The sequence below is a fragment of the Bison bison genome, unplaced genomic scaffold, assembly GCF_000754665.1.
Source record: "Bison bison bison isolate TAMUID 2011002044 unplaced genomic scaffold, Bison_UMD1.0 scf7180017864386, whole genome shotgun sequence".
NCBI classification, from domain to species: domain Eukaryota; kingdom Metazoa; phylum Chordata; class Mammalia; order Artiodactyla; family Bovidae; genus Bison; species Bison bison.
The window spans coordinates 2583887-2603123 of record NW_011494958.1 but is presented as its reverse complement, the minus strand read 5'-3'; the positions used below and the strand labels follow the sequence as shown (position 1 = coordinate 2603123).

Here is a 19237-nt window from a genome sequence, read left to right as displayed (position 1 = left end):
ATTTGGGCACTACTACAGAGACTAAGTTCAGTTTTGTTTTTCTTTAGGCCTTTACACTTCGATCTATCTTTTATGGGCTTTAGATGATAATATACATCTTTTAGATTACTGGATTTCAAACTATGGTTTCTTTGGGTAGATTTTAAATCTTTGAAAAAGAAAACCCTCCAATAAATGCCTACAAGTGGGTTAGACTGAATGACCACATGGGGACAACAGAGGTACAGAGAGCTGAAAGTGAGATGAACACTAAAGTCTGTTGAGTGGAGAATATGGCACTTTTCTTCTTCCAGGGTTTCTGATGTTGGCATGCCACTCATTTATATCATCTGTTTGTTATTACAATCCTGGGCTACCTTAATAGCTCCCAATAGGTCTCTCCGGCTTCCCTGATAGCTCAGTTGGTAAAGAATCCTACCTGCAATACAGGAGACTCTAGTTCAATTCCTAGGTTGGGAAGATCCAGTATTCTTGGGCTTCCCTGGTGGCTCAACTGGTAAAGAATCTGCCTATAATGTGGGAAACCTGGGTTTGATGCCTGGGTGGGAAGATTCCCTGGAGAAGGGAAAGGCTACCCATTCCAGTATCCTGGCTTGGAGAATTCCATGGACTGTATAGTCCATGGGGTCGCAAAGAGTCAGACACGACTGAGTGACTTTCACTTTCACTTTTTCATAGGTCTCTCAGCTTCATGTTAATCTTTCCATTCTACTTTCCACACAGCTTCTAGAATGGTCCTCTTCAAAAGTAAGTCAGATTGACATCATGACCAAGTGGCTTTTATCCCAGGGATGCAAGGACTCTTCAATATTTGCAAATCAATCAATGTGATACACCACATTAACAAATTGAAAAATAAAAACCATATGATTATCTCAATAGAGGCAGAGAAAGCCTTTGACAAAATTCAACATCCATTTATGATAAAAAAAAAAACCCTCCAGAAAGCAGGCATGGAAGGAACATACCTCAACATAATAAAAGCCATATATGATAAACTCACAGCAAACATCCTTAATGGTGGAAAATTGAAAGCATTCCCCCTAAAGTCAGGAACAAGACAAGGGTGTCCACTCTTACCATTACTATTCAACATAGTTTTGGAGGAGAAAAAGAAATAAAAGGAATCCAGATTGTAAAAGAAGAAGTAAAACTCTCATTGTCTGCAGATGACATGATCCTCTACATAGAAAACCCTAAAGACTCCACCAGAAAATTACTAGAGCTAATCAATGAATATAGTAAAGTTGCAGGATATAAAATTAACACACAGAAATCCCTTGCAATCCTATACACTAACAATGAGAAAACAGAAAGATAAATTAAGGAAATGATTCCATCCACCATTGCAATGAAAAGAATAAAATACTTAGGAATAAATCTACCTAAAGAAACAAAAGAAAACCATAGAAAACTATAAAACACTGATGAAAGAAATCAAAGATGACACAAATATAGATGGAGAAATATACCATGTTCATGGATCAGAAGAATCAATATAGTGAAAATGAGTATACTACCCAAAGCAATCTATAGATTCAATGCAATCCCTATCAAGCTACCAACAGTATTTTTCAGAGAACTAGAACAAATAATTTTACAATTTGTACAGAAATACAATAAAAAAAAAAAAAAACCTCAAATAGCCAAAGTAATCTTGAGAATGAAGAATGGAACTGGAGGAATCAACCTGACTTCAGACTATACTACAAAGGTACAGTCATCAAGACAGTATGGTCCTGGCACAAAGACAGAAATATAGATCAATGGAACAAAATAGAAAGCCCAGAGATAAATCCATGCACCCATGGACACCTTATCTCTGATAAAGGAGGCAAGAATATACAATGGAGAAAAGACAATTTCTTTAACAAGTGGTACTGGGAAAACTGGTCAACCACTTGTAAAAGAATGAAACTAGAACACTTTCTAACACCATACACAAAAATAAACTCAAAATGGATTAAAGATCTAAACGTAAGACCAGAAACTATAAAACTCCTAGGGGAAAACATAAGTAAAACACTCTCTGACATAAATCACAGCAGGATCCTCTATGACCCACCTCCCAGAGTAATGGAAATAAAAGCAAAAATAAACAAATGGGACCTAATTAAACTTAAAAGTTTTTGCACAGTGAAGGAAACTACAAGCAAAGTGAAAATACAGCCTTCAGCATGGGAGAAAATAATAGCAAACAAAGCAACTGACAAAGAATTAATCTCAAAAATATACAAGCAGCTCATGCAGCTCAATTCCAGAAAAATAAACAAACTAATCAAAAAATGGGCCAAAGAACTAAACAGACATTTCTCCAAAGAAGACATACAGATGCTAACAAACACATGAAAAGACACTCAACATCTCTCATTATCAGAAAAATGCACATGAAAACCACAATGAGGTATCATCTCATGCCAGTCAGAATGGCTGCTATCAAACAGTCTACAAACAATAAATGCTGGAGAGGGTATAGAGAAAAGGGAACCCTCTTACACTGTTGGTGGGAATGGAAACTAGTTCAGCCACTATGGAGAACAGTGTGGAGATTCCTTAAAAAACTGGAAATAGAACTGCCATATGACCCAGCAATCCCACTGCTGGGCATACACACTGAGGATACCAGAATTTAAAGAGACATGTGAACCCCAATGTTCATTCCAGCACTGTTTACAATAACTAGGACATGGAAGCAACCTAGATGTCCATTGGCAGACGAATGGATAAGAAAGCTGTGGTACATATACACAATGGAATATTACTCAGCCATTAAAAAGAATGCATTTGAATCAGTTCTAATGAAGTGGATGAAACTGGAGCCTATTATACAGAGTGAAGTAAGTCAGAAAGAAAAACACCAATACAGTATATTAATGCATATATATGGAATTTAGAAAGATGGTAATCATGACCCTATATACAAGATAGCAAAAGAGAACCAGATGTAAAGAATAGACTTTCAGACTCTGTGGTAGAAGGTGAGGGTGGGATGATTTGAGAGAATAGCATTGAAACATGTATATTACCATATGTGAAATAGATCGACAGTCCAGGTTCAATGCATGAGGCAGGGTGCTTAGAGCTGGTGCACTGGGGTGACCCTGAGGGATGGGATGGGGAGGGAGGTGGGAGGGGAGTTCAGGATGGGGAACACATGTACACCCATGCCTGATTCATATGAATGTATGGCAAAAACCACTACAATATTGTAAAGTATTTAGCCTCTAATTAAAAAAATAATTTTTTTAAGTAAGTCAGGCTGTATCACTCTGCTCAAATACTATAAATACCTTCCCATCTCACTCACTCAGACAGACTTTTCTCCAGCATCAGATCTGAAATGGCAACCTACCTCTTTCACTTCCTCTTCTCCTTCTTGCCTTGATCTGCCCCCCAGCCCCAACTTATCACCATCCAACATGAAATGCATTTCCCTTATTTATCTTGTCTATTATTTGTCTCTTCTTACACAAGTTAGAGTCATGATTCAGGGTTTTTTATCTCTTTGGTTCAATGAATAGAGTTCCTGTCACTTAGTAGGTGTTCATCATGTATATAAGAACATTAGGAGAAATTCCACAAATAAATGAAAGACAAAATAGTTTGCAAGATGACTGGATTTTATACCTGGAGTAATGCTTCAAGGAAAGTTTGCATTAGTGAAATGCAGAAATGTAAAAACCTGTACTGCTATCTATTGGAAAATGAAAGGTTTTTCTTTGAATCCTGTGTCAACAGGAAACTGAAACAAAAAATCTCACCCCCGAGGTTCCCACTTTTGCCTCCGAGGGATTTGTTAGACTTACTGGTTTCCTTCAGTTCCTTACTCTATCAGTGCTGTTTGTTTAGGAATGTTGGAAAACATACACTGAGGCTTTGTTAGAAGCCAGCGGACAATTCACACAAATGAGCCTTAAACTGCTTTTTCCAAAGTTAAAAGAAAAAGTAACCTCACATAATGTTACAGCTTCCTATCAAATGTCAATGCACTGACAAAGAACTGCGAAATCTTCTGAGTGTATGTAATCTATTAAAATCACGTTCTCATGAGAAGTGAAACAGCTCTCTGCAGTATCAGCTCTTCATGAAGAGGGTGAAAAGTTTATAGAAGCTACAACAGGAAAACCTTAATGAAAGAAATTCAGTATTATTCTGTTCGGAAACACACTTTTCTTTATTCCTGTTTTTATTATAAAAATGTAACACTATTGAAGACAAGTTGGGACAAAATTTCTATCATTTCATCACCCCAATAAAGAAAAAAATTGAGTGTATCCACATTATAAATTGATACTATAATGTACATTATCATCTGGTTTTATGTATTTCCCTTAAATTCATATCAGTATCTCTATACTTGAAACTATTTTTTCAAGTTTAAAATCATGGGCCACATAATAATTCATTGACTATATGTACCTTATTTATGCAGCCATTTTCTTATAATTCTTCAAAATAAGATATGTTCCCTGTTCTTTGAAGGGCAATGTTTTACTGATACAGATGCTGCTGCTGGAAATATTTGCATAACTTAGGTTTCTTCTTTTTAGCCTAAATGTTTCTTTAGGCTAATTCATTATATGATGAACTATCAGATAACAGGAATACTATCTCAAACTTCTTAGTATCCACTGTCTGACTTCTCTTTAAAAAGATTGTACACATTTACAGAGAGTCACTTATGTTTTAAACCAAATTCACCACTGTTCAGTAACAATGTTTATTTTAGAATCACTTAGATTTTAGTGAGAGCTAAATGATATCTCAGATATATATCTATATACACACAGACATATATGGTTATAATAAGAATTTAAAAATTATTATGAGGATTAAAAATAATTTTTATAAATTGTCTGCTACATAGACAACCACAGATAAATGAATCACCATTATTTTAAACCATCTTTTTTTTTTTTATATGAAATTTTCTTATTTCATCCTCACAACAGCACCATGAGGTATGTTCTCAATTTTACAAGCTGGGAAACCAAGGCCTAAAACATTTAAGTATCCAGTTAATGTTAGACAACTAGTGAACGGGGAAGTTGGGACCTGAAGGTAGGCAGTGTACGACCAGAAAAACAGCTCCTAATTCCCGTATAAAACATTTATAATCTCAGTTTTATGACTTTTCTATCACTATTTTCACATGGCTAATGAGAATGCTAATTGCATTTTATGCTGTGTAACTCTTAACCATTCTTCGAGATGAATGTAAATTCTAACAGCTCCACGAAGATTCTTCTTTCTCCTCTTGAAGTACTTTTGGCCTCTCCTGTATTCTCATAGTAGTTACATATAGCACTTGCACACCACTTTTATGGTGCTCAAATTATATTATGCCAATTTGCCTTAGATCTTGATTTTCCTGAAGACAGAGACTTTTATTTTTTATATCCCTTCCTTACATCTAGAAAGTTCACACAGTAGATGCCCAACCAATATTTGTTATATGAGCAACAGAGGTAATAAAAGTATTAGATTGAAGTCAAAAGTATTATGTAAAAACTAAGATTAGACTAAAATATATTTAATCACACTGAGTAAAGCCAATAATTTGCAACAAAACATGCACATTTATATGCCCAAAATTTCTTGCTAGTTCAACTTACAAAATATATATTTTATATATATATATATTTCATATATATTTGTGCACATATATACATTTTTTCACCCACAGAAAACCTAGCAGAAATCTCTATTTATCATTGAAACAATCAAAACAAGTTATTAGTGATAGGATAAAAAACTGTACCAAAAATTACTGATCACATATGTGAACAGCTCTCTCATACCACACACACACACACATGTAGACACACAAAAATACAGAGTAGACCCATATATTCAACAGAAGCAATTTGGGAGAAAACACAAGTAAAACTTTTACCATATGTCCTAAAGACGGCAGCACCGATTTATCTACTTCCCTCTTGTAACAATTGAAACCTAAAACCTTTATCACATAATATTTCAGCACAGCACACGAAGAAAGGAAATGACACATTTGTATGTTGAAAATCTTTCTTAACAGCGTATTTCAATAGTACTCTTCTCAGTGCACAAGTTTGCAGAATCTAAATTTGTCAGATAACTCATTCCTCTTTCCATCTAGGACATTACAGAAGAAAAAGAGAAGTCAAATGAAAAACAATTGGGGTTATTGTAACAGCATGCATAACATATGGAAGATTAATCTTTTCCTTTTTGTAAGATAGGTCTGCTTTCTATAATATTCTCATTCCTATTAATCTTCCATTAATCTCAGTATCTTCCACTAATACTCATGATCTTTCATACTGTATAACCTTGAGGGAAGACTCTATGTCTAAGTGATTTGTTTTTCTCAATCCTTTTCCCTAGATCCCTTATCTCTAGCTTCAAACACAAAGCAGAGTAGGAAAGGATACCCACCAAGTAAAAGCAGCAATCCCTTACTGCTCACTTCAGCTCTGTCTATAGTGATGTTAGCAATTTCTGTAGATCCCTTTGAGCATCTAAAAAGTTATTTATTTCCTGAGAAGTATAATAGAAGAAAGGGGTCTCGGGCATGGGATCAGAACAAAGGAATGACTTTCATCTTCCATACCTGTCAGAGTTTTACATATTTTTTAATCTCATTTATTTAATCACATTTCAGTTCCAATAAGACATGTAAAAAAATATACTAATGAGCTAATTTTTAGATTTGAATCTTTTGGGGAAAAGTGTTTAGTTTATATTTCATGGGCACTTCATGGTGCTCAAAGAGGGAGGGATCCTACTTTCTATCAAGAGATGGTCCAAATGTCCTTGCCATGCCCACTGGCACCACAGAACACTAACCCCTAGTAGAGAGAACCCAGGAATAGTGCACAGTGCTTGAAAAAAGAAAGCAGAAAAGAAAGTAGCAGTGTAACAGCAATAGTAACAGGCAATGAAGCTGGAAGCACAAATGCTGGCCAGGCAGCTTGAGCCAAGAATAGGATCGCAGACGTCAACCCAGGCTAGACCAACATGAAGGCTACTCTGTGACCACACTTGGTCACCAGATTCTAGGAGAAGACCTGGATACTAACATCAGAACTCACTGTATTTTCTTTTTATCTGCTTCTACATGTTTTTGTTGTCCAGTCGTTAAGTCATGTCCAACTCTTTGCAATCCCATGGACTGAAGCAAACCAGGCTGTTCTTTCCTCTACTATCTCCTGGAGTTTGCTCAACTTCATGCCCATTAAGTCAGTGATGCTATCTAACCATCTCATCCTCTGCCACCCCCTTCTCCTTTTGTCTTCAATCTTTCCCAGCATCAGGGTATTTTCCAAACTCATTGGAAAATATTGGAGTTTCAGTCAAAGTATTGGAGTTTCAGCTTCAGCATTACTTCTTCCAATCAGGAAGAACTGAATATTCCAATCAGGAAGAATGAATATTCAGGGTTGATTTCCTTTAGGAAGGACTGGTTGGATCTCCTTGCTGTCCAATGACTCTCAAGAGTCTGCTCCAGCACCACAGTTTGAAAGCATCAATTCTTTGGTGCTCAGCTTTCTTTATGGTCCAACTCTCATGTTTGTACAGGACTACTGGAAAAACCATAGCTTTCACTATACAAACCTTTGCTGGCAAACTGATGTCTCTGGTTTTTAGTATGTTGTTTCAGTTTGCCATAGCTTTCCTTCCAAGGAGCAAGCATCTTTTAATTTCACGGTTTCAGTCACTGTCCACAGTGATTTTGGAGCCCAAGAAAATAAAAGCTGTCATGTTTCCACCTTTTCCTTTTCTATCTTCCATGAAGTAGTAGGACCGGATGTCGTGATCTTAGTTTTTTGAATGCTGAGTTTCAAGTCAGCCTTTTCACTCTCTCCTTTCGTCCTCATCAAGAGGCTCTTTAGTTCTTCTTCACTTTCTGCCATAAGGGTGGTATTATCTGCGTATCTGAAGTTGTTGATATTTCTCCCAGAAATCTTGATTCCAGCATGTGATTCATCTAGCTTGGCATTTCACATGATGTAAACAGAATATGTTAAATATGCATGGTGACAACATGCAGCCTTGACATACTCCTTTCCCAATTTTGAACAAGTCTGTTGTTCCATATCCAGTTCTAACTGTTGCTTTCTTGCCCTGCATACAGGTTTCTTAGGAGACAGGTAAGGTAGTCTGGTATTTCCATCTCTAAGAATTTTAAGATCACAGTTTGTTCTGATCCACACAGCCAAAGGTTTAGTGCAGTAAATGAAGCAGAAGTAGATGTTTTTCTAGAATTCTCTTGCTTTCTCTATAATCTCTCTATAAATTTCAGATGCTGGCAATTTGATCTCTGGTTCTTTGTCTTTTACTAAATGCAGCTTGTACGTCTGGAAGTTCTCAGTTCACAAACTGCTGAAGCCTAGCTTGAAGGATTCTGACCATAACTTTGCTAGCATGTGAAATGAGCACAATTGCAGTGTAGTTTGTACATTCTTTGACATTGCCCTTCTTTGGGATTAGAATGAGAACTGATCTTTTCCAGTCCTGTGGCCACTGCTGAGTTTCCAAAGTTGCTGGCATATTGAGAGCAGTACTCTAACAGCATCATCTTTGAGGATTTGAAATAGCTCAGCTGGAATTCTATCACTCTCACCAGCTTTGTTCATAGTAATGCTTCCTAAGGTCCACTTGACTTTACACTCCAGGATGTCTGGCTCTGGTTAGTGACAACACCATTGTGGTTATCCAGGTCATTAAGACTTTTTGCTTATTTCTTCTGTGTATTCTTGCTACCTATTCTTAATCTCTTCTTTTTCTGTTAGGTCCTTACTGTTTCTCTCCTTCATCATGTCCTTCTTTGCATGAAATATGCCCTTGGTATCTCCAATTTTTTTTAAAGAGCTCTCAAGTCTTTCTCATTCTATTGTTTTCCTCTATTTCTTTGCATTGTTCATTTAAGAAGGCCTACTTATCTCTCCTTGCTATTTTTCTGGAACTCGGCATTCAGTTGGGTTTATTTTTCTCTTTCTCTCTTGCTTTTCACTTCTCTTTCCTCAGCTATTTATAAAGCTTTCTCAGACAACAGCTTTGTCTTCTTGCGTTTCTTTTCCCTGGGATGGTTTTGGTCACTGCCTCCTACACAATATTACAAACTTCTGTTCAGGCACTCTGTCTACCAGGTCTAATTCTTAAAGCTATTCATCACCTTCACTGTATAATCATAGGGGATTTGATTTAGGTCATACCTGAATAGCCTAGTGGTTTTCCCCACTTTCTTCAAGTCTGAATTTTGCAATAAGGAGCTGATTATCTGAGCCACAGTTAGTTTCAGGTCTTGTTTCTGCTTACTGTATAGAGCTTATCCATAATTGGCTGCAAAGAACATAATAAATCTAATTTTGGTATTGACCATTTGGTGATGCCCATATATGGAGTCATTTCTTGTGTCACTGGAAAAGGCTGTTTGCTATGACCAGTGTGTTCTCTTGACAGAACTCTGTTAGCCTTTGCCCTGTTTCATTTTGTATTCAAAGGCCAAATTTGCCTGTTATTCTAGGTATCTCTTGACTTCCTGCTTTTGCATTCTAATCTCTATGAGAAAAAGAACATTTTTTCTTGGTGTTAGTTCTAGAAGGTCTTGTAGATCTTCAAAGAACCAGTCAACTTCAGTTTCTTTGGTATTAGTGGTTGGGGCATTGACTTGGATTACTGTATGTTGAATGGTTTGCCTTGGAAATGAACCAAGATCATTTTGTCATTTTTGAGATTGCACCCAAGTACTGCATTTTGGACTCTCTTGTAGACTATGAGGACTACTCCAGTTCTTCTAAGGAATTCTTGTCCACAGTAGTAGATATAATGGTCATCTGAGTTAAATTAATCCATTCCATCCATTTTAGTTCACTGATTCCTACGATGCCAATGCTCAATATTGACATCTCCTGCTTGACCACATCAAATTTACCTTGATTCAAGGACCTAACACTCCAGGTTCTTATACAATACTGTTCTTGACAGCATGGGATTTTACTTTAACCACTAGAAACATTCACAATTGAGTGTCATTTCTCCTTTGGCCAAGCTGCTTCATTCTATCTGAAGCTATCAATAATTGCCCTCCACTCTTACCCAGCAGCATATTGGACACCTTCTAACCGGGGTGCTTCATCTTCTGTAGTCATATCTTTGTGTCTTTTCACACTGTTCATCCATTGGGTTCTCTAAGGAATACTGGAGTGGGTTGCCATGTCCTCCTTCTGTGGACCATGTTTTGTTAGGACTCTTCACCAGGACCCATCATCTTAAGCAGCCCTGTGTCAGTTCAGTCACTTAGTCATGTCCAACTCTTTGAGACCCCATTGACTGCATGACGCCAGGCTTCCTTGTCCATCACCAACTCCAGGAGCTTACTCAAACTCATGTCCATCAAGTCAGTGATGCCATCCAACTATCTCATCTCTTCTCATCCTGTTCTCCTCCTGCCCTCAATCTTTCCCAGCATCTGGGTCTTTTCCAATGAGTCCATTCTTCACATCAGGTGGCCAAAGTATTGGAGCTTTAGCTTCAGCATCAGTCCTTCCAATGAATATTCAGGACTGACTTCCTTTAGGATCAACTGATTTGATCTCCTTGCAATCAAAGGGACTCTCAAGAGTCTTCTCCAACACCACAGTCTAAAACCATCAATTCTTTGGTGTTCAGGTTTCTTTATGGTCCAACTCTCACATCCATACATGACTACTGGAAAAACCATAGCTTTGACTAGATGGACCTTTGTTGGCAAAGTAATGTCTCTGCTTTTTAATATGCTGTCTAGGTTGGTCATAGCTTTTCTTCAAGGAGCAAACATCTTTTAATTTCATGGCTGAAGTCACCATCCACAGTGATTTTGGAGCCCAAGAAAATAAATTCTGTCACTGTTCCCTTTATTTCTCCATCTATTTGCCATGAAGTGATAGGACCAGATGCCATGAACTTTGTTTTTTGAATGTTGAGGTTTAAGCCAAATTTTTCACTCTCCTCTTTCATTTTCATCAAGAGGCTCATTAGTTCCTCTTCACTTTCTGCCAAAAGGGTAGTGTCATCTGCATATCTGAGGTATTGATAATTTTTCTTGATTCCAGCTTGTGTTTCATCCAATCCAGCATTTCGCATGATGTATTCTACATTTAAGTTAAATAAACAAGGTGACAATGTACAGCCTTGATGTACTTCTTTCCCAATTTTGAACTAGTCCATTGTTCCATGTCTGGTTCTGACTGTTGCTTCTTGACCTGCATACAGATTTCTCAGGAGGTAGGTAAGATGGTCTGCTATTTCCATCTCTTCAAGAATTTTCCACACAGAATTCTTCTAGAATTTTCCACCCTGTTGTGAGCCACACAGTCAAAGGTTTTAGCACAGTCAATAATGCCGATGTTCCTCTGGAATTTTCATGCTTTTTCTATGATCCAGTGGATGTTGGCAATTTGATATCTGGTTCCTCTGTCTTTCCTAAATCCAGCTTGAAACCTGGAAGTTCTCAGTTCACGTACTGCTAAAGCCTAACTTGGAGAATTTTGAGCATTATTTTGCTAGCTTGTGAGATGAGTGCCAGAGTGTGAGATGAGACTCCTACGCAAGGGGTCGGGACAGAGTGTCTCTGAGGGGTGAAGGGCAATCTTGTCAGCCTATCCCTACTTGAAACAAACAAACCCTGTCCACATCAGGACCAAGGAGAAAGGAGAAGTGGCCCCATAAGAGACAAAGCCAGACTTGCCTTGAGTGTCTAGCCCTGTGTGACATGGCTCATAGATTCACTGAGTAAGCCCCTTAGCCACAAGGCTGTGACCCACGAAGGGACTGCTGCTATATACATCTTATTATAGACTATGGTCCTTTTGAGGTCTTTAAAAAAAGTCTAGAGTTTAAGAATTCCTTAGTCTATTGCTAAATTTGGATACCCCTGTCAGTACTATGTGATCAGAGAAGTCAGACTCAGTAAAAAACAATCTAAGACACCAACTTTCTAAAATTCTTCCTAATAAGATTCATTTATTTTAAAGTGGGCTATATTTCTAGGATGTCTCTATTAATATTGTTTGGTATACATCTCTACTTTAGCAATAGTAACCACTTTTCTATTTGATATTTCCACATTCTTCAGTCAATCTAGTCATTCATTTAAAACAAAAAAATCTCTGCAAATGTGTACAGGGTATCACATAATATATTATATTCCATGATATTATCTATTAGGGCTTAATATATGTAAGATGGCATCCATGGGGTCACTAAGAATCGGATACGACTGAGCGATTTTACTTTCACTTTTCACTTTCATGCATTGGAGAAGGAAATGGCAACCCTCTCCAGTGTTCTTGCCTGGAGAATCCCCAGGATGGGGGAGCCTGGTGGGCTGCCGTCTGTGGGGTCACAGTGTCAGACACGACTGAAGTGACTTAGCAGTATATGTAAGATACCTTATCAGGGAACATGGAGAAAATGTTCAGGTCAAACTAATGGTTCACTGAAAGAAAAGAGGGGAGGGAATGGATCTTTACATCCACTGAGTCATTTGAATTCACAGCAACCTTGTCAGGTCATTTTCCTGGTTAAGACACTGAAGCTTAGACATTGAGTAAACTTGTCAAGATCATAGAGATATAAGTCATCAGAGCTGGTAGTCACACCCAATTAACCTGATTTCAAAACTCAGCAAAAATATACATTTGTCTCAGTCTGAGATCAGTGTATGCATTATCAGTCACCTTCATGACAAATGTTATTTTGAAAACAAACTACAAACACGGACAAAGTCCAGATCATCAGAATAGCTGCCTTCTCATCAGTTACTGCCATGCGATTCTTTGACTTCATTTTTGTTGCTTATGGAATATATGTCTAGCACAAAGACTATTATAACATTATGCCTAATGTTCAAATAAAGTTTCAAAATTAAATAAATGGGTTGAAAAAACTTACTTGAGTCCCATAGAGTTCTTTGTGTTAGAGGAATGCAAGCTGAATTCAAAGGAAGACATACTTTATGTTCATAAAGTGATACATTTGAATGTCTAATACTGTAACAGGTCATTAGTTATAAGGTACACGATACCATATATTTATGTGATAAATTTGCACAAAGATAACATTTTTCCTATTCTTGACTCAAAATAATAATTAGATAGTAATGTTTACTATCTACTTATTCTTTTAATAATTAAAAGTTTTAATAACATTACATTGGACACATCTCTCCATGTGAATATAATGTCTTAAATAATTATCAAAAGAACCTCATCAAAATCAATATTGAAAAATTACATGCTAATAGAGTTTTTGTTTGATGATCATCAATAGGAAAAAGGAAGAATTTTTATGGTAACTATCATTTTATATAACCCTATACTGAACAGAACTTTTCTGCAGAAGTATTATTGAAGTTAAAATACATAAACAGACAAGTACAGCATCAGAACCAACTCTATCTTCCTTCTGTGAAGCCTATCAAAACTGTTCTGGTTCAATCACATGATCCTAAAGTGATACAGCTGATTAAAGTTTTAGTATTTTTGTAGGGTTTAACGTAATTTACAAATGCATTATATCTATAAAATATATTTGTAACCAAAAATTGGTTAAGAACCATAGACCTATAGACCTATGGAATTTAGGTCTAAAATTATGTTTCTATGTTTTAACATATAATTATAATAAAATATCAACACTCAGTGAGATAAAGGGACTAAAATACTTATTTCCCTTGGAGACACAATGCACTTCTACCATACTGTTTTAAAAACCATACAGTTTTTAAAAGAAAGGGCAGATATCTAAAGAGCTCAGATGTCCCTACAATAAGAAAAAAATAACCTGAATAAACTGAAAATCAATGACATTTCCTGCAGACAGCAGAGCCTTGAGGTCTCAGGACAAACTTTAGAGAGGGAACCGAAAGAACTCACAGCTGGGTTTAGCTTCCCTGGAGCAGAAGCCGCTAGAATCAGAAACTGGCAAGAACCTGTAAATGGTAATTTGAACGAATGGCTGGAGAGCTGAGGGAGGGCCAATGTGAGAGTGAAACTCCTGGGGCTGCAGTCTTTGGGGGCTTTATGCTCAGGAACCCCACCAGGTTCTCATAGGGAAGAGCCAAGAAAAACCACCTGGTGCCTGTGGCAGAGGGAGGGGAAAGAAACCATTTTAGAATGCCCCCAAGCATTTTCCATAATAAAGGCTTCTTCTCCAGGGCAAAGGGCTTCCCTGGTGGCTTCCAGCGAGAAGGGAATGACAACAACGCAGTCCAGTATCCTTGCCTGGGAAATCCCAAGGACAGAGGAGCCTGGTGGGCTACAGTACATGGAGTCTCACAGAGTCGGACACGACTGAGTGACTAACACTGTCACTTTTTTACTTTCACAGCTGACCGGCCCTGAAAAGTTCTCTTTTTTCAGGGAAGTTTGTAGGGAAATCCCAAAACTAGAGGAGACAAAAAACAAGGACACTGGAAGAAATTTTAGCCTCTGACAGCTTAGCTCCAGCAAGTATTAAACACAGCCCAACTCCTAGCCAGGGAATCATAAAATTTCATACCCATATGCCCATTTACCTCAGTTCCTAAACCTGTCTTGACCAACTCCAGTTTTCAACAAAAGACATACGACAAATCAATGAAGTGTGTGCCAGGCCCTAAAAGTCATGGATTCCTTGGATAGTTAGGGAGGTGGTAGATAGTGGGGGTGCGGAGGATAAAGTATGCACAAAATCCTAGTGACCAGTTACCCTCAAGCAATATTAGCAAATCACCCCTTCCTCATGACTCGTGTCTTATTAAGGAGACACAAAATGCCAGTTAAGAAAAAAATGAATGTGAGCTCATTTTTAAGTAATATTTTTAAAACATGAATGCCCTGAGTTTAGGGAAGTTTGGTTTCAAAACTAGAGTGACAGACTCATCTAGTTTAAATAAGCTTTAAAGTGGTAAAAATGTCAATTTATGTAAGCCTGAACAAACTTCATAAAGCAGGAATTCAGTTCCAGACCAGGTATCAAACCTAGACCCTAAGCAGTCATAACTACTGGACCACTAGGCAATTACCTCATTAAACAAATTCTTATCCAGAAATCTCCTGGAATCATTATGAGATGTCAGCCTAGGGGCTCAAAAGCAGAATGGACCCTTCTACCACAGCTAAGGGAACTGAGGTAAACTGAGTATCACTCACGTTATAGCAACTTCACATGTGCCGTAGTTTTTCCTACTCATGGCTAAGAAAAACAACAACAACAACAACAACAAAAACCTCTTTGAAAATGAGAGAATAAAAACTCTTCAAAAAATTTATCTAGGGTCACTTGGTCAGTGACAGAGTATGTTCTAGAACCTATATTCTATGATGTTCTTTCCACTTGGACCCTTAGCTTCCATGAACACACATAATTACTCATCTACTCATCTACACATCTCCGTTCTCTCCCATAACGTCTTCAGAAGCTACTGATAGTTTCCAAAAGGCATCAAAGCCAAGCTCTGTCTTTGCTGTTTGATCTCCCTGCATTCGATTTCAGAGAATAAAGAGCTCCCTCTTTTTGACTTCCAACTCTCTTGAAAGCACTACTCCTTAGCCAACTCTCACCAAGAATCACATGGGAAAGGTGATTCTGAGCAATGTAGTTCCTGGAACCTTCCGCGGGACACAGAAAAGACAGTAAAGAGTGTAGGGAGGCAAAAAACAATAGTGGATGTCTACATAATCTGACAACTCAGAAAGGAACACTTACCATCCAAAGAGGGAATGGAAACTGAATTGCTGAAAAGGGAGAAAGAACACAGGGGGTGGAGAAAACAATGCATCCAAATGCCTGAAAAAAGACAGGAACACGAGAACATCAACGACCAGAGTGAGGCCAATGTGGCTACGGTAAAAATTTCAGATGTGGGAAGCAAGGTTTCAGCTAAAGCTGAGCTGTAGGTAGGAAGCCACGGATTGAGGAGTTTATCTTCAGAGCAGCAGAAAGACATGAGTGCTTTGGAAATGGGATGAATGAGACATATTTCAATTTTAAAAGTTGACTGTCATGTGGAGGTGGGGAAGTGTGGTTGACCACAAGTTGACTGGTTAGGAAATTATTACAGTGGTGTCAGGGAAAATTGATGAAACCATCTGACTTGGAGGGTGTCAGTGGTAAAGGGGAGAAGTAGGGAGATATTAAAAGGCGAATTTAGTGGGCGTTGATGATGGATTCGATGGTGAGACTTGGTGAGCTTAAAATTTTCTTATTTACTACTCCAGATTCACTCTCCACTTTCTCTGCTGCTGCTGCTGCTAAGTCGCTTCAGTCGTGTCCGACTCTGTGCGACCCCATAAACGGTAGCCCACCAGGCTTCCCCGTCCCTGGGATTCTCCAGGCAAGAACACTGGAGTGGGTTGCCATTTCCTTCTCCAATGCATGAAAGTGAGAAGTGAAAGTGAAGTTGCTCAGTCGTGTCCGACTCTTAGCGACCGCATGGACTACAGCCTACCAGGCTCCTCCGTCCATGGGATTTTCCAGGCAAGAGTACTGGAGTGGGGTGCCAGTGCCTTCTCCGCCACTTTCTCTACCCTTCTACGTTTTGGACTGAGAGTTATGGAACACATAACTCTCTTGATCTCTGGCTTCTGATGTGAAGTGAAGTTGCTCAGTCATGTCTGACTCTTTGCGACCCCATGGACTGTAGCCCACCACGCTCCTCCATCCATGGGATTTTCCAGGCAAAAGTACTGGAGTGGGTTGCTTTTTCCTTCTCCAGAGCATCTTCCTGACCCAGGGATCGAACCTGGGTCTTCTGCATTGTAGGCAGACACTTTACCACCTGAGCCACCAGGGAAGGCTCCTGATAAGGTGTGACAAATGGGTAGCCCAGCAGGATATTTGTGAAAGGAAAGAGTTAGTTCTTCATGCTAAATGTCTAGAAATGAAATAAATACTTATGACCTGGGAATGTTGAGTAGCCTCTTAAAGGGCTACTTGACCTATATAAGCAGAAAATGTCTGGGTCTGCTAGGCAATAACCTAACCCTCACTATTGTGGAGGTTTCAATGTCATACCCATTTCCAGAACAGTGATAGTAAAAAAACAAAAAAAAAACCCCAGAACCCTACTTTTTAAGAATAAACAAGGCCCGGTGATAAGACTATGGTCGGCAGAAAATCCTCTCCCCCAGAAAGCTATCCACATCCTAATTCCCAGAAGAATGTTATGTTTCAAGGCAAAGGAGAATTGAGTCTGCACATGGATTTAAGGTTGATCATCAGCTGACAAAATAAGGAGATTGTTCTGGATTTATCTGAGTGGGTCCAAGGTAATAACCAGGATCCACAAAAGTAGAGGAGGGAGGCAGAAGAAGGTCAGAGGAAGTGATGATGGAAGAAAGGCCAAAGAGATACAGTTTCTGGTTTTGATGATGAAGGAAAAAAGGCCATAGGCTAAACTCTGTGAGTGTCCTCTAGAGGCTGCGAAAGGCAAGAACATAGATTTTTCCCTTAAACTGTTGAGAAAGTAAGGCAGCTCATTGACAACTTACAATTAGAACAGTAAGATCTGTGGAAACTAGAGAACTGTAAAAAAAAAATGCATTTGCATTCTTTTAAAGCCACTGGATTTGTGTTAATGTGTTAGTGAGGCAGTAGAAAACTGATTCAGGACTGTTTGTTAGAGCTGCCATATTAAAACACCACACTGAATGGACTGGGTGGCTCAAACAACAGAAATTTAGTTTTTACAGTTCTGGAGGCTGAAGCCCAAGCTCAGGGTGTCAGAAGGTCTGGTTTTTCCTGAAGCTTCTCTTCTTGACTTGCACATGGCTACCCTCTTGCTTCTTTACATGGTTGTCCCTTGGTGCTCACACTCCCCTCTAGGGATATGTAACACAAATAGAAGACAGGCTTTGTGATCTGTAGCAATGACCTATTTAAAAATATGTACTCAAGCCTTGGTGACTTAAAGGTAAACTCTTCAATTTACCATGTGTGTTAGTCTCCCAGTTGTGTCCGACTCTTTGCAACCCTATGGCCTGTAGCCCGCCAGCCTCCTCTGTCCATGGAATTCTCCAGGCAAGAATACTGGAGTGGGTTGCCATTTCCTCCTCCAGGGGATTTTCCTGACCTAGGGACTGAATTCGGGTCTCTGTCATTACATCTGGTCTAATTTACCACTTCTATGATGAAAACAATCGTTCAATTCAGTTCAGTTGCTCAGTCGTGTCCGACTCTTTGAGACCCCGTGACTCACAGCATGCCAGGCCTCCCTGTCCATCACCAACTCCTGGAGTTCACTCAAACTCATGTCCATCAAGTAGGTGATGCCATCCAGCCATCTCATCCTCTGTCATCCCCTTCTCCTCCTGCCCCCAATCCCTCCCAGCAACAGAGTCTTTTCCAATGAGTCAACTCTTAGCATCAGGTGGCCAAAGTACTGGAGTTTCAGCTTTAGCATCAGTCCTTCCAATGAACACCCAGGACTGATCTCCTTTAGAATGGACTGGTTGGATCTCCTTGCAGTCCAAGATTAGAACATTGTTATACAATTCAGATACCTGAATAAATCTGACGGAGTTAGCGGCTCTCTACAGGACAGGACATCATCCAAAAAGCACCCAAGTCAGTAGAGAATCCACCTGTAATACGGGAGACCTGGGTTCAGTCTCTGGGTTGGGAAGATCCCCTTGAGGAGGGCATGGCAACCCACTCCAGGGTTCTTGCCTGGAGAATCCCCATGGACAGAGGAGCCTGGCGGGCTATAGTCATGGAGTCGCAAAGAGTCAGACATGACTGAGTGACCAAGCACACACAAGGAGAACAATGAACGTGATAATGAGCATGAAAGGAACTGGCAACTTTTTATCGTCAGCCCAACGAAGAAATCCCACAAGGGACAAAAAGCAACACCATCTCCTGAATAATAGTTCAAAGAAGAGGATGACTCAGAAAAATAAAGAAAAGGAGCTCCCGTAACCTGTATTATAAAAGGCAATCGCAATGCTTAGTCTTGAGGCTCCTGCTTTTAGATATGAATACAAATTATCCTAAGAAAATTCCTTTGCAAGGCAAGAGTTTTTGAAATTTAAATGAGTTCTCTCCCATCTGTCATAATGCTTACAACAAATTTACACAGACTTCACACTGCATTGATTTAACCAAAGCGAACAGTCTTCCTTGGCTGTTTTCACATCATATCGAAGAGATTCTGTTTGTTTACTTGTTCATTTCATTTTGTTTTTACTGTGGTACACACTGGCATAGCAAATATTCCAGCCTGTCTCCA

At 38.8% G+C, this 19237-nt stretch overlaps 1 protein-coding gene and 1 non-coding gene across 3 annotated transcripts in view; both read right to left on the bottom strand.

The window, feature by feature from the left end:
- MSR1 (macrophage scavenger receptor 1) overlaps nucleotides 1-6022 on the bottom strand; it is a 79246-nt gene extending 73224 nt beyond the window's left edge. Inside the window, exon 1 of one of the 2 annotated variants that reach the window (XM_010858376.1) lies at nucleotides 5897-6022. The gene's annotated coding sequence lies outside the window, so the exon portion shown is untranslated. The remainder of the gene's footprint in view (nucleotides 1-5896) is intronic. The other variant, XM_010858377.1, reaches the window with a different exon arrangement.
- A 10706-nt stretch (nucleotides 6023-16728) lies between these two features.
- TRNAC-ACA lies at nucleotides 16729-16801 on the bottom strand. Its single transcript has one exon. It is a non-coding gene; the product is annotated as a tRNA-Cys (tRNA).
- Nucleotides 16802-19237: the final 2436 nt, after the last annotated feature.